Source organism: Corvus hawaiiensis, chromosome 2, assembly GCF_020740725.1.
Source record: "Corvus hawaiiensis isolate bCorHaw1 chromosome 2, bCorHaw1.pri.cur, whole genome shotgun sequence".
NCBI classification, from domain to species: domain Eukaryota; kingdom Metazoa; phylum Chordata; class Aves; order Passeriformes; family Corvidae; genus Corvus; species Corvus hawaiiensis.
In genome coordinates, this window is record NC_063214.1 from 43,845,611 (window position 1) to 43,859,622 (window position 14,012).

Genomic DNA, 14,012 nt, shown 5'->3' on the forward strand with positions numbered 1-14,012 from the left:
TTTCAGCCTTAGTGAGTCTATGATTTGTCCATGAAAGGAGAGCTCACTACCATAGCCTAGTTTCCAGAAGTTGCAAGCAGCAGAATAAAAATTGAGATACATATAGAAGACAGTTTAGGGAACCTGAACCAAAAGCTTAAATGATTCTTAATGCAAGAAGCACACACATTTTACCAGTGAAGCTCCCTATGGTCCTAAACTAGAAGACACCAAACCCAGTATTCCGATGTACAAATCCAGTAACACAGCCCTCAAGTCTTTTGCCTAAATAACCAGTAAAGCTTCTTTCAATAAAATTTTCCACATCTCTCTGGTTTGGTTTCTGCACAGATCCAGACTATTGATTGGCATGGTGTTGTGGTTTAACCCTAGTTTAACTGTGGTTCTTCACTTGCCACTGTGAAGAAAAACATCCCTACCCCATGCAAAACAAGCACACATGGCAGTGCAGGCCTGTTGCTGCTTTTGTGCTAACCCTCGTGGAAACAATCCATCCTGTGCTTTTCAACAACACAGACCGATGGTTCCACTACGCCCGTGCAATAGAGTAGCCCAACTTCATTTAATTTGTGGCATTTCCTGGCACTGTTAACATTTTTGTAGGGTTACTTCTTTGCTGGTATGTCTGATGCCCTGAGGTCAGACAAAGGCAAGGGCCAAGGAAAGGGCAGAATCGTGCAGCTGTGAGCAGGGAGGAGCCCTGAACCACTCACTGAACTGCATTTCAGCTTAGAAACGATACACTTGTGTATTGCACTCTGGAGTTGTGTAACAGTTACAGACCAAACCAAGTGCTGTACCAACACAGTAAAACAAGTTCTTTCAATAATGAAAATAAACTATAGTTTGGAGGGTTTTTCATTTCTAAGGCAATGTCAATCCAGACTGACAGTATTTTCTGAAAAAGAAAGGTATCCAGATTTCTAAGTCCTTCTCAGCTTAAAAGAGCTTTAAACTTTTAACCTCCTTTCTCCCTAATGCAATTCTATCATCTTCCTGAATCTGGGTTATGACCCCACGGCACACACACACAGATTCAGACATCCCGCATAAGGGGATTTGAGTTTGACCTACACTCCATCGTGTTCTGTGTGTTGCCTTCAGGGCCACTACAGCTTGTTTTGTTTTGTTTGCTTTTAATATGTGGTGCATGAAGCAGGCTGAAGAACAGCCTCTAAACTTCATATAGGAGAAATACTTAAATCGCTTGATTGTTCACTTTAACCCAGGAATGTCTGAGGGGTTTTTTTGAGTATGAAGACTTTACAAAAATGATGTGAGGACATTTACTCTTCAGAATTTTATAGAAAATGCTACACAAGTTGGCATTTTTGAATTTTAAATGCTAATTGCAGTTTGAATCAGTAAAAAATTTATCCTTCATTGGATGAACACTAGCATGATCAAAGGAGCTCCAGGAGAATTAGTTGTTTTGTAAATATATGATAAAGGAGATGAGTTAGATCCAGGACTGTTTGCTTGTATTGTTGTAGTTCTTACAAAGACAACCAGTCTCTTGTAACAGACATCCCATGCATATTTTGCAAGAAGGAGACACTCCTTGACTGAAACAGTTTACAGCTATTGTTAAATTGAAGAAATGAGAATCAAAAGATTCCAGTCAAGTGATATAAAGAGATTTGGAAACAGAAGTCTATGTTGTTTACTCTACAGTAAAAGTAGATACCATCATTCCAAATGTTCTAGATGTAAATGAAACTACTCTTAAGGCACAAATCCACTTGGAATAAGAATGTCCACCAAAGCTAAAGATCCAGTTGTGAAATTAAGTTAATAGTAGAGAGGACAGTGCTATATGAAGAAGTGGGATACGATGAGAAAGGTAATAGCTTGATAGCAAGAGATCTACAGGTGTGTAAAGATACTGCTGACTCAGCATTCTGCTCCTCTCACACTCTCGTCCAGAGAGTGAATCCTAATAAAATCTGTGACATGACAGAGATCACCTCAGGCAAGGATAATAAGTATAATGAAAACAGCTGTTTGTGGAAGGGGAGGAAAAATTTCCATCATGAACTAATGTACCTTTTTTTTCTACAGATTTTCTTGTTAAATCAGTAGATGATGTGACCTATGTCTGCTTACAAAGTTTCCAACCAACAATTTCTGTTCCACATCACATAGCACCAGACACCAAATTCAGGGCATCTCATCACAGTAAGAACCCACAGACAGGCCTTCTCTTTCGATTAAGTGAGGAAGACAGCCTGTTGCCAAAAGCACTGCAGATTGGCACATTTCCTCTTGATCTTTGGATGAGAAATACTGTTCCTTTGGCATATATCCACCTCTGGTTCTGTTTAGACTCTGTTTTGTCTCTCTGCCTCAGCCATCTGAAGCCATAAGGCTACCCTTTTTTTTGAAAAGACCTAAATTATATGGTTGGAAGGCTCTGCTATTGCCTGGAGGACGTTGTTTCATTATGGGCACTACTGTTTCACTTAGTCCACAAACTGGTTTTCCATGTTTCTGTTATCACAATACTGCATGATTATGGCTCTTTTAATTTGCTTCAAGCAATCATGTTTTTTTTTAAAAAATAGAACCTGTTCTCAATTAAAAGGGGATTACATCAGTGTATTTAAGCAGATGAGTGAGAATTGTACAATACATCCCTAATACTAATCTCTTTACGCAGTATCATGTTCACACAATCACTATCTTTACTGAAATGCCCATCAGAACAAGACAAAATCAGGATTGTAAAGCTGTGACTCTAATTCTGAGCTCAAAGGATGTGAGTCAGTTTCATGCTCTGTTACAGGTTTCCTATGAGACCACAAACAAGGCATTTAAGTCACCTGCCTCAGGTTTCTCTCACAATAGTATCCTACTTCGTCATAGCACTGATAAGGCAAAGCGGTGTCTGTGTAGCCTGACTGTCTCTGACAGCCACTCTACTTTTTTTTAATAAGCTGCATGATAGATAATTATAAAGGCATAGCAGTCCAAAATAGTCTTTCAAAATAGAATCTCTAAAACTGTACAATCTTCATAAAAGACACCTGAACTTATTACACAGTAGCTTCCAAGAGATTTCCAGACATAAGCCTAGGATAAAAGAACCATTAAAAATATCTGTGTTGTGAAAGTCAAAGACACACTGCTAATTACACTACAAGTTTGTGAGTCCTCAGGATAAAAAAATTAAATTATTAAAATTATTTTAAATATCTACTTCTAGATGCATGCACAAAAGAGAAGAGTTCACTTACACACATGATTGTAGCTTTAAAATTTCCCAACCTTTTAATTATGTAGATATTGGTATTGTTTCAAAATGTTTTCTTGAAAAGACAGACTAATTCTCCATTGTGAAACTCCCTGGCTGCATGAAATCCTACCACTCTTCTCATGAGCTGTGAACACAACTCTAAGCTCAGCAGGATTTCTTCTAAATCTGGGATCGCTCTCCTTTGCATCATATTGAGATGTAGAAATCAAGAAAAACTCAACAGCATTTTTTTCCAAGCACAAAGTGAGACCTCACTTTGAAGTGGCAAGGGTGTAGGAAGTGGAAACATACTTGTTTGTTCTAAAGACATATGGGTAAATGCTCATTTTGAGAAATCTGTGAAAACCTCCCTTCTGCCACAGCAAGGAACCACCCATACAGAGTTGCAAGAAAATTCTTTATCTACAGTAACTTAAAGACTGGGATGAATTGTTTGAGGCATTTGCTCAACAGAAACTTATATGCTTGAAGGAAATACTGGAAAAATCTTAATATGTGGGGAAAAACCCCCACTTTTTATTCCAGTAAACCAGTGACTTCAGAAAGAAAATGACAAATTAAGGCATCTTTGGACAAAGACAGGTTACTCAATGAGTATTTGGGGTTAGAATGACAAAACTAAAGTAAGTGATGTTTAGTAAAGCTAAATTTTTTAGACTAAAACCCACTGAAAACAGTCAGAACTTCTCTTGATTTCAATAAGCTTTCAATTAGGCCTAATTAAGCTTAGTCTTTGAAAAGATAGATTAAAATGTGAATGGCTAAGACTTCATAGCCTTGCAAGACAAATGTTAGGATTTCAATTATGTGTTGTTTTCAGTGAATCTGATTAATTCCCCATGGGTGGGAGCTATCAGTAGGAGACAAAATAGGGCAATTGATGATACAATTGATGATACAAAATTATACAATCTAGAGATGTCATAACCTCAAAATCAAGAGATAAGCAGAACCTTGAGAGATTTGCTATTTTACAGGAAATTGGTATTACTGAGGGTCAAGGATGAAATAGAAAATTTTCTATGAAAAAATGTATTTCCTGTATGATTTATAGCTTTTATGAATAAATGTGACTATTCCAAAATTTAAGTATCCTTATCACCAGCCATTTTTCCTAGTCTAACCCAAATCTCTCATGCTGCAATTTGAACCAAATACCTTTTGTCTGAGCATGTAAACGAGATACCTCCTTCTCTTTGAAGCAGTCTTGTATCCCTAAGTATACCCTTAGTATTCTCTCTGTATAAAACACACATTACATTCTTTCAGCGTTTCCTCTTGTTTCCTGGACCTCTGATCATTATCACTGCTCCCTGCTTATCGCTCTCCACCTAGTCCACATCCTTGAACTACTATATCCGAGGACAAAGTTGTCCAGCCCAGAGCTTATTTCATAATAGAGCTGATACAAAATATGCCTTTTTGCAATGATATAACACTGTTAATTCAATTTCAGCTTGTTCATCTGCTATAACCTCAATATATATAAAATACATAAAACTTCTATTGAAACAGTTGCTCCTTATCATGTGTTTGCACATAAAGTGTAAAATATTATCCCAGTGCCCTGGCAGCCAGGAGGGCCAACCCTGTCCTGGGGGCACCAGGCACAGCATCACCAGCCGGGCGAGGGAGGGGATTGTCCCGCTCTGCTCTGCACTGGGGCGGCCTCACCTCGAGTGCTGGGGGCAGTTTTGGGTGCCACAATGTAAGACAGACATTAAACTATTGGAGAGTGTCCAAAGGAGGGCAATGAGGATGGTGAAGGGCCTTGAGGGGAAATCATATGAGGAGCAGCTGAGGGCACTTGGTGTGTTCAGCCTGGAGAAGAGGAGACTGAGGGGAGACCTCATTGCAGTTACAGCTTCCTGGTGAGGGGAAGAGGAGGGGCAGGCGCTGATCTCTCTGGTGACCGGACACGAAGTTGAGTCAGGGAGGTTTAGGTTGGATATTAGGAAAAGGTTCTTCACCCAGAGGGTGGTTGGACACTGGAACAGGCTCCCCAGGGAAGTGGTCACAGAACCAAGCCTGACAGAGTTCAGTGAACATTTGGGCAATGCTCTCAAGCACATGATGTGATTCCTGGAGCTGTCCCATGCAGGGTCAGGAAACTGGACCCTTGTAGATCCCTTCTTTTCTATTCTACTCTATGATTCTATGAATAAATAACAATTTTCAGACCTTTTTCTTTATTGGAGCTACTGACCAGTTCTCAACACAGAACCTTGCACCTTAATTTCATCCACAAATTCAATGGTTTTTTTTTTCTTGAAAGAGTACTAAAAAAGTGGATTGTTTTTGGAAACTGGATGATAAATCTGTTAAGCCCTTTGAACCTGTAAAGGACAAATTTTATTTAGAGAGCAGTCTCTTCCTTCATAGCATATTTCTTTTAGATATGATTCTGACTCCTGGGAAAGCATAAAGAATTATCTCTAGGGGATTATAATTAAAGGACAAATGTTATTGCTCTAGTGAAACAAAGATTTCAAAAGTAGTTGAAGAGGGCAAGAATTTTCACAAAAGCAGATTTCAAAAAACAGGGAGATGGTAAATAGAGTCAGTTTCTGAAAGAATTTGAAGGAGTACAGGTAGGATTACAGAAAGATTATTTTGTAAGCCAAACTATTAAACAGGAAAGGCCACATGGTAGGAGTAGCAGAGACCATTATGTCTGCACTGAGACCTCTTCAGTAACTTGGACCAATGAAGAACGAATCACAGAAAAAACCAAAAGCCAGGATGAACATAAGAAACCAAGGACACATCAATAAAGCAAAGATGTGAGTGGATTTAATGTGACATATAGAGTTAGGCAGAAAAGTTTTAGAAGTAAGAAGTAACTGGAAAACAAAGGGAATAGTGAGCATATATCTGAGAAACAAAAGATGCTGAGGAAGTGAAAATATCTAGTAGTGCCCTGTCCTGCTGAGTGTCCTGTTCTGCTGAGATATCCCAAAGAGATCTTTCTAAGTTCAATTTTTCATTTATCAAAACTAGTCATGATGAAATAGAAAATACTGTTGGTGAAAGGATCAAAATTTAAAATAGTTTTGACAGATCAGAAAGACAACTAGCCTTATCTTACTGGGTTCGCAACAAATAAAAGAACAAAACAATGTGCAATGGTGAAAAGAGAAAATAAAATTCAGAATACAGAAAATACAGAATGAGAAATATTTAGCTAGATGGAGGGGACAGAAGTGTCCTGGGGTTACAATGATTTATACACTGATGTCCTTCCAAAGAGCCATCTCCTTCTAGAATGCAATAATGAGAATGATAACTAATCCTACAAATTCAACTTTTGTGAGTCCTCACAGGAAATTCTGTGTCTAGCAGAACTGCAGGAACTGCATGTCTAGCAAGAAACTGGACAGAATTCTGATTTTTTTTTTTTTTTAAAGAGTAAGAGTTTTTAAGAAGAGGTTGAGCTTATGCAGGAAAAAAAAAAAAAAAAAGAACAAAAGGCAGTGAGTTTGTTTGGTCTAGAAAGCAAGATGAAGGAAACATGGTGAAAATGCCAGAAGAAGACAATAATTGTTCTTCCATGTACAAGGGAGAAGAAAAAGAAGAAATACTATTGACGGCAAAGGTTAAAGCTGGAGAAGTTTTTCAGCAGGGTGGTGAAACAACTGAAGATACTATTTGAAAAAAACTAAGAAAATAGCATATTGAGAACAAGAGGCAGTCAAGTTCTTTCTCAGGGATGATTTAGGAGAGGAAATTCATACTGTATGCTTTTTTGATCCACTCTTAAATGTCTACATTTTCAGAAATGGAGGGAAGAGGAGGGAGAGTAATTACAACAAACTTATTACACAATATTCTTTTTTCCAATACTACGAGGAAAGAGCAACAAAATGTATAATTTTTGGCAATGTCTAATTTAATTTCCAAATTCCAGATTAGGAACATCTGCTTTCTAAGGTATCTGTCTTCAGCCAGTATCATTTGCATAATTACAGTGCTAGACAAGGACCACACAGAAGCAACTCTATATTGAATATCAAAACAGACTAACAGCAGCTTCAATCACAGCTTGATTTCCCATGGCTCTGAGAAACATCAGATAGTTTTGTTGGCCATGTGTAAAATAGACTGAGGACAATTAAACAGGTAACTTCTCTTCCTCTTCTCCCAAATATTGGTTTATCATTATACTCAATTTTTTAAGTTACTGATACGAAAAATGAAATCTGAATTGGTTTACATCATAGAAAGCATAATTTCAACATTTTCAGACTATCTTCTATTCCAAGTCTTTAGCAATTACATGAAAAATTACCCAGGTTGGCTATAATAGCCTAATTTAATAGCTTTTTAGATGTGTGATTTGTTTATTTTTAAATATATTTGTAATATATCTGACATGACTATCAATACATTTCTGGTTATACATGCTATGAAACTCAAAACCAAGAGGGCTTTAACTCAAACGAAAGAAATTACCCTGAGGATTAAAGTATAAGGACAGATAGCAATTCCACTATCTACAGGAGGGATACCCTGTTGTTCCTTTAATGTAATGAAAACATTATGAATTAAACAAAAAATGAAACACTGATGAGAAGAGGACAGAGTTCAAAGAAAGAGCATATTTCCCTTGCTCACATGAAGATCTATTGTGCATTCATAGATGGAGCCATGAAAAACAGACTTCGCTTTCTATTTGATTTGTTTTTATACTAAAAACAAGAAGCACATTCCTACTTTTGGCAGTAAACACTTCAATATCTTGGAAATTACAATGTAAGTCACATATTTTAGAGGACGAAGAGAAAAATCCATGACATAGCAGTTATCAATTACACAGTCAATAGAAAAAAAACCCGCTAAAAACAGAGTTCCCATAGAAAGAAAAAGAACATGCTTAGCGAAAACATTCTTGAGAAGTTTAATGTTGCACTATATATCTTTTATGCATTTTGAGATTTAGTGAGATAGTTTTCCCTAATTTATTCTAGGATGATCATTTTGCTGCAAATCCTCAAGGGGACACTGATATTCTACAATAGGTATTCTAGTAAACTTCCAAGTGTAGACAAGTTTATGGAAGTAACTTGCTCCTGCATTATTAATCTGTCTCCATTTCCCTACCTGCATGTATTCTGTTCTAAATGTGACCCTAGACACGCAGAATCATAGCCTGTGTCTTCCATCCCAGGACTGCTACTCAGTGATTCTCACATAAATTACTTGACTAGTTTTCAGGGAAGAACAGGATTAGAAAACATCCTTGTAGGCTTTAATGAGTAGGCACATAAATTATTCTTTCCTTATATGCCATAAAGAATACCTTTTTTCTAGATTCAAGAAGAACTCATAAGCTCAAAACTACTTAAACCTATCTAAACTAAACCAGGCTAGGCACTCCTGACCATACGTAACAGGAGAGCTTTAGGTAACACAGAGCATTAGAAGAGTGCCCAGGTAAACAAATTATTGATTTAGTTTCTGGTTTATGTACCTCTGTAAACACATAATTAGATCCGTGAAAAAAATACTTAGAGATTTACTTCAAAATGGCATTTGTTCTGTATTTTCTCTGTCTGGAATTGCATTACTTTCTGAATAAAATTTTCTGCAATTAAATTTAGTTTTCAGGGAAGGGCTTGCTTTTGAGAAACCGGTAGTTCATGTGTCATCCAGCATTTCTATTGCTGTGTTTAACTTGGCCAAGTCCAGATTTATCTCTCCAAACTGAATTCAGCCTTTTACTTGGCAAGATGCTTTCACTGCTTTATGACTGCCAAGAAGCTTGCAAGATTTGCCTTTTGGATGGGCATTTCAACTGTGTTCTTTCCGCACAGGGAAGTATTAGCAATAGGCTGACCCTGCTCATTACAATTGCCCACCATCAAGAGGAGTTGCTAATGGAGTCCCTTCGATTCTCACAGGTGCTCTGCTAGGACAGACCTAGGACATCTCAGTGCACCCAAAAAAGATGACATTGTGTCATAAAAAGCCTTCCCAGTTATCTGCTGAGTCAATTGAAATTCAAATTATGTGCTAAAGAGTACTGACTGCTAAGGACTGCAGTCTTCTGGTGAATGGCAACTAATGTGAGCATGCAAGAGCTCTTGGTCCTACTGACTTTTGTGTCATATCTTACAGAAAGACATAGCAGTGATAAACTAGTATCTTCTTCCACTGAGTGCACAGGATGCAGGTTACAATTACTACTTCAAATTTACAGTGAGGTATGAAGATATGTCAGGAATTCCTTTAGAGACCTTACCTACCTGCAAATCATACTATTAACGATTAGCTGGCGAAAATGATGCCATCTCACTGCCCTGTATTCATAGTTCTGATTCGACTCCTGAAAACCCAAGAAGCATAGCAAAGACTTTACGTGTGACTCTTCCACCAGTTGCTGTCTCCTGAGGTCTGTTTCCACTACACAGCATGGCTGCAATTGGCATCTATCTAGTTTCCATGCAGTAGAGGTACACATGATAAAGCAGACAGCAGAGATGTCTGTCCACTTTCCTTCTCTTGCTAAGCTTTCTGTGGCATCCTTTCTACCACAGTCTTCCAAAGTGACTGAGCTTCCTTCAGGTACCTTCTGTTGTTCCTGTTTCTTGATGTCTATACAGTCTGCAGCAAGCACAGACACCCAGTCTGATCCAAACATCGTGCAAAGGTGTAGCACAGGGCTGAGCTGAATATACCCTGCCTTTTAGCTGCTCATCTAGACCACATAACCACCCAGTTCTTATCTGGCACAAACTTGCAGTCAGCTGACTAAGGGCAGGACCAGAATTTGCTTACATCTGCTATAGCCCGTTTCTTCTTTCATGTTCAAAGTGATACAAGTGACAAGGCTAGTAAGGAAGTCATCCACTTAGGGAACCGGATGCTGGATAGGAAAGAATAATTGTGGATAATGATGTGAAAATTGAATTTCTTCATGTTCACCTTGATGATGATTTTCACAGTCCCATTGTTTACTTACTTAAATAAACTATAATCAATAACGTATCAAAGTTGCTTTCAGAAAAACACGGGCAAGTGGCTATAACAGAATCAAACCAAAGAATACATGAATCAAATTTCAATTAAGATGATACATCTACTACCTTTCAGATGCTTTGCTTCCAAAGTTAAAGAATGGAGTACTTCTCTACCATATATAGACATGGAGAGTGTTTCAAAGATTTTTCATGCTGAGTGGAACTCCCAAAAGCTTCAAGAAGAAATGCAATGCAAAGTGTGATCTGAAGTTTCCCCCTTCTAGAGATAATGCTGTGAACCAAGACTGCAAGTACCTAACATTCAGCTCTCCTACTCTGTTGGCTAATACTTTAGGTACTAGGATACATAAAGCAGTCCCCCTTACTTTGCTGTGATTTTTAAGCTGCCACATCTACTACTTCCCATAGAATGCTGAGTAGCCTTCATCTGCTCAGTCACAGGTACTCTATCCATGCCATCTGAGAGCAGGGAGCTGCTTGTTTCAAGTGTCTGTAACTCACGTGGTGTCAGGCACCTAATTCTTGAGGTAAATGCTATTTTGAGCATACCAGAAGGCAGAACCACAGCCAGTTAGGGAATATTCAGCTTCAAGCCAGAAGTACCCAGGAGGCTTAAGCAAACACAGCATAAGAGTTACTAAACATGATTTTTAATTTCAGCTTTGAACTTCGCTGTTTGAAGCTTCTCCAAACCACTTGGAGCTAGCTCATGTATTAAAAACACTAAATTTTTCTCGAGGAAGTTTACCAATCTGTAATTATTGATGACAATCTGAAACACTGATAGGAATGCACATGTGAGTTGACCTTTGTGCACAGAGACCAATATTTCAGGATAATGTGGTCTGTACATACTAAATTACAAGGCATGGTTTCCAAACTATGATTTTGTCTAGCTACTCTCCTCCTCTGACAATGTTAACTTGCTGTGAAAATACCCAAACCAGCAAAACAAACAGAACACACTGGCAGCTATGTCATTTAACAGTCAGTTAACAACATGAGACGGTATTCCAGACAGAGACTAGTATTACTTTCAGTTTATACATGTAAGGAATTACAAAACTTAGACCTACATTCCTCGTTAATTTTCATTTATTTTAATTTTTTTTTTTAATTCAACACTGTTCACCAATATAAGCTTAGCAGGTAGTATCTTAAACTAATAAGGAGAAACTGAAAACTTTTAATAGATTTTACCCTAGCGAGTTCCTGGGAATCTTGGCAATTCCCAAGAAGAAACCAGTGGGAAACTTAAGTAAAACAAGCTCTTTAGAGAACTAAAACAAATTCAAATACTCTGTAAACAGTTGCTTGCGTGGGGTTTTCTATTCTATTAATATTTTCTATGCTAGATAGGTACAGAGTCAATCTTGTACATTTGAGCAGTTAAAGAGGACTTGTATTTTCTGCCTATAACCCCACAGTCTCTCAAGGGAAAGCAGCAATTTTCAGAAGACGGAGCAATGCTACAAAGCTCTATAAGTAATTTTCCCATAATTGTGTACATAGAGGCAGAAGAAATAACAAGGAAGTTGGCAGAGTCTCTATTCTAAAATATTCCCCAGCAGATAGGAGACACTCATGGTCCTTGTCTGCATTAACTGCTAGATTAATAGCACCTAATAGAGCAGGATAGAGCCATAAATGCTGGGGACTGCATGTGCAGCCATCTCCTCACACTACGAGTAGGGGACGTGTTGCTGTAAGCAGTACCAAGACACGCCTCTCCTTTCCTCTTCTCAGGCTACCTAGAAATAAGCCTGAGGTATCCTCTAGAGTCAGACTAGGGCCACTGACTGGAAATTACAGTTCAGTGTTTACATTTAAGATGAAGGAGAAATCCACAATAATTGATCTGACCTCATTAGCATGTAAGATATCAGAATAAGCTTAGAATAACAAACATAGAAGTTGATGAAACTGAACAAAGATCCCTGGGGTTCAAAAAAAAAAGGTGTCTCATTTTTCATTCATCTCTTCACAGCTAGTAATAACATCAGGCTAACTCATTTACTAGAGCCTTCTACTTGAAGGACTGGTGCTTCTACCTACTTAGGTGTCTAAATTGTATTTCAATATGGTTCACCCTCTTCTAGCATATTATTAGCTTACAAGAAAGATGCTATTTTGGAAAGTTTAGGCTTCTCCCCAGTTTCTCCCATCTTTTCAAGTTATGAAACCTACTGTTTCTATCAGGGCACTGTGCTAGAATCTTCTAAGGGAAAGAAAAGAAATCAAACCAAATACAGTTCGATCCTGCTCACTATAAAGTTCGGGCCTCTACATTCCCCAAACACATCTTCAAATACCTTGTTCTCTTTAGAAAGCAACAAATTACAAGGTCCCACCTAACTCCAACACAGAACACACCCTAAGACTTATCTTACCATCAAGACTTTTTTGTTGAACTCTGAAAGCGTGCCAGATCCCCCATTTACCAGATCCTCCTCCAGATGCAGCCATAAATGCTCACAGGTGTGCCGGTTTGGACAAATTTGGAGGAAAAATATCCTCTGATAGAAGGCAAGTTACAACCACCCCTCTTCCGCAGAAGCAGAGGAGTGTGTATCTGTGTCCCTGAACAACTGCTTTGAAAAGTTCACTCGGTTTTTTCCTCTCCCCCTTCTCAGGTTCAGTTTAAAGGCACACAATTAATTTCTGGGCATAGAGCAGCGATAGGGGACACATCATAAAGTCACCCCAAGACAACAGGTTAACTACAAAACTTTGCTGGTGGAAGATAATGCAGGTTTGGGTGTTCATTTGGCCACATACTGCTTTATGAAGCAAAGACAATTCTTAACAAATCTATTTCCTTAAAAAGAAAGGTTTTTGCTGAGAAAAGGGAACAGCAGTACATGTGAACTAGTAGAAGTTTTACATGACCTTTGATACACTGTATGTTGAGAAACTCTCAGTTTGGCTGAGAAAGATATGGATTATTCTGAGAAACATGGAACCAGTTAAATGGATAATGGTAAGTTACATGGAGGGAATATGCTATTAGTATTGGTCTCATTAATATTTCCAATTGTGATCTTGACACCAAAATCAGCAATGTGCTTATGGAACTCTGAAGATGAGAACATTAGTAAAAATTAGTCATCCTGATTACCAGTATAACTGCTTTGAACTAAAATGCTAAGTACATGTTTTTGGGACCAACTAGTATTTCTGTTTTCACTTTGGAATCTGCTAGTTGAAGGCAGAAAAAAGAAAGATCTAAGAGATTTAGTGAAGTACAGTAGTAATTTTGCTGTGAAATAGACAAATGCAATCTTCATCAAAGGTGTTTAGTTCAGTAACATAGTCATTAATGTGACTGAACAAGGTCTTGCATATAATTTCAGTAAACCATGATGAAGTAGGATCAAATCAAACTTAGAGATCTAGACAAGAACAACAAGAATAAAGAAGGAAATTAATATTTTATTTTATGACAGAAAGCTTTGATTTATTTTAGGTATTGTATGGAAGAGTTAGAGATGACATTATTGCATTCTAAAACTACATCAAAGAATAAACACGGTAGAAGACAAAGAATGTTTTCAGGTGCAGATGACACTGAAGGGTGAACAACTGTGCCTAAAATGACTCTGTGAATATATGTAGACTGAAAATTAGGTTTTTAAAAGTCAAAAAAAAGATCGATTTGGAACATCCTTCCAGTAGTTCAACTGGATTTTATATGAAGTTTATTAGTCTACAAGTGAAATTGCATGCTACTGCCTGCAAAAGCATGGAAGTAAGCAGCCCTTTTCAGTCTTATTCCT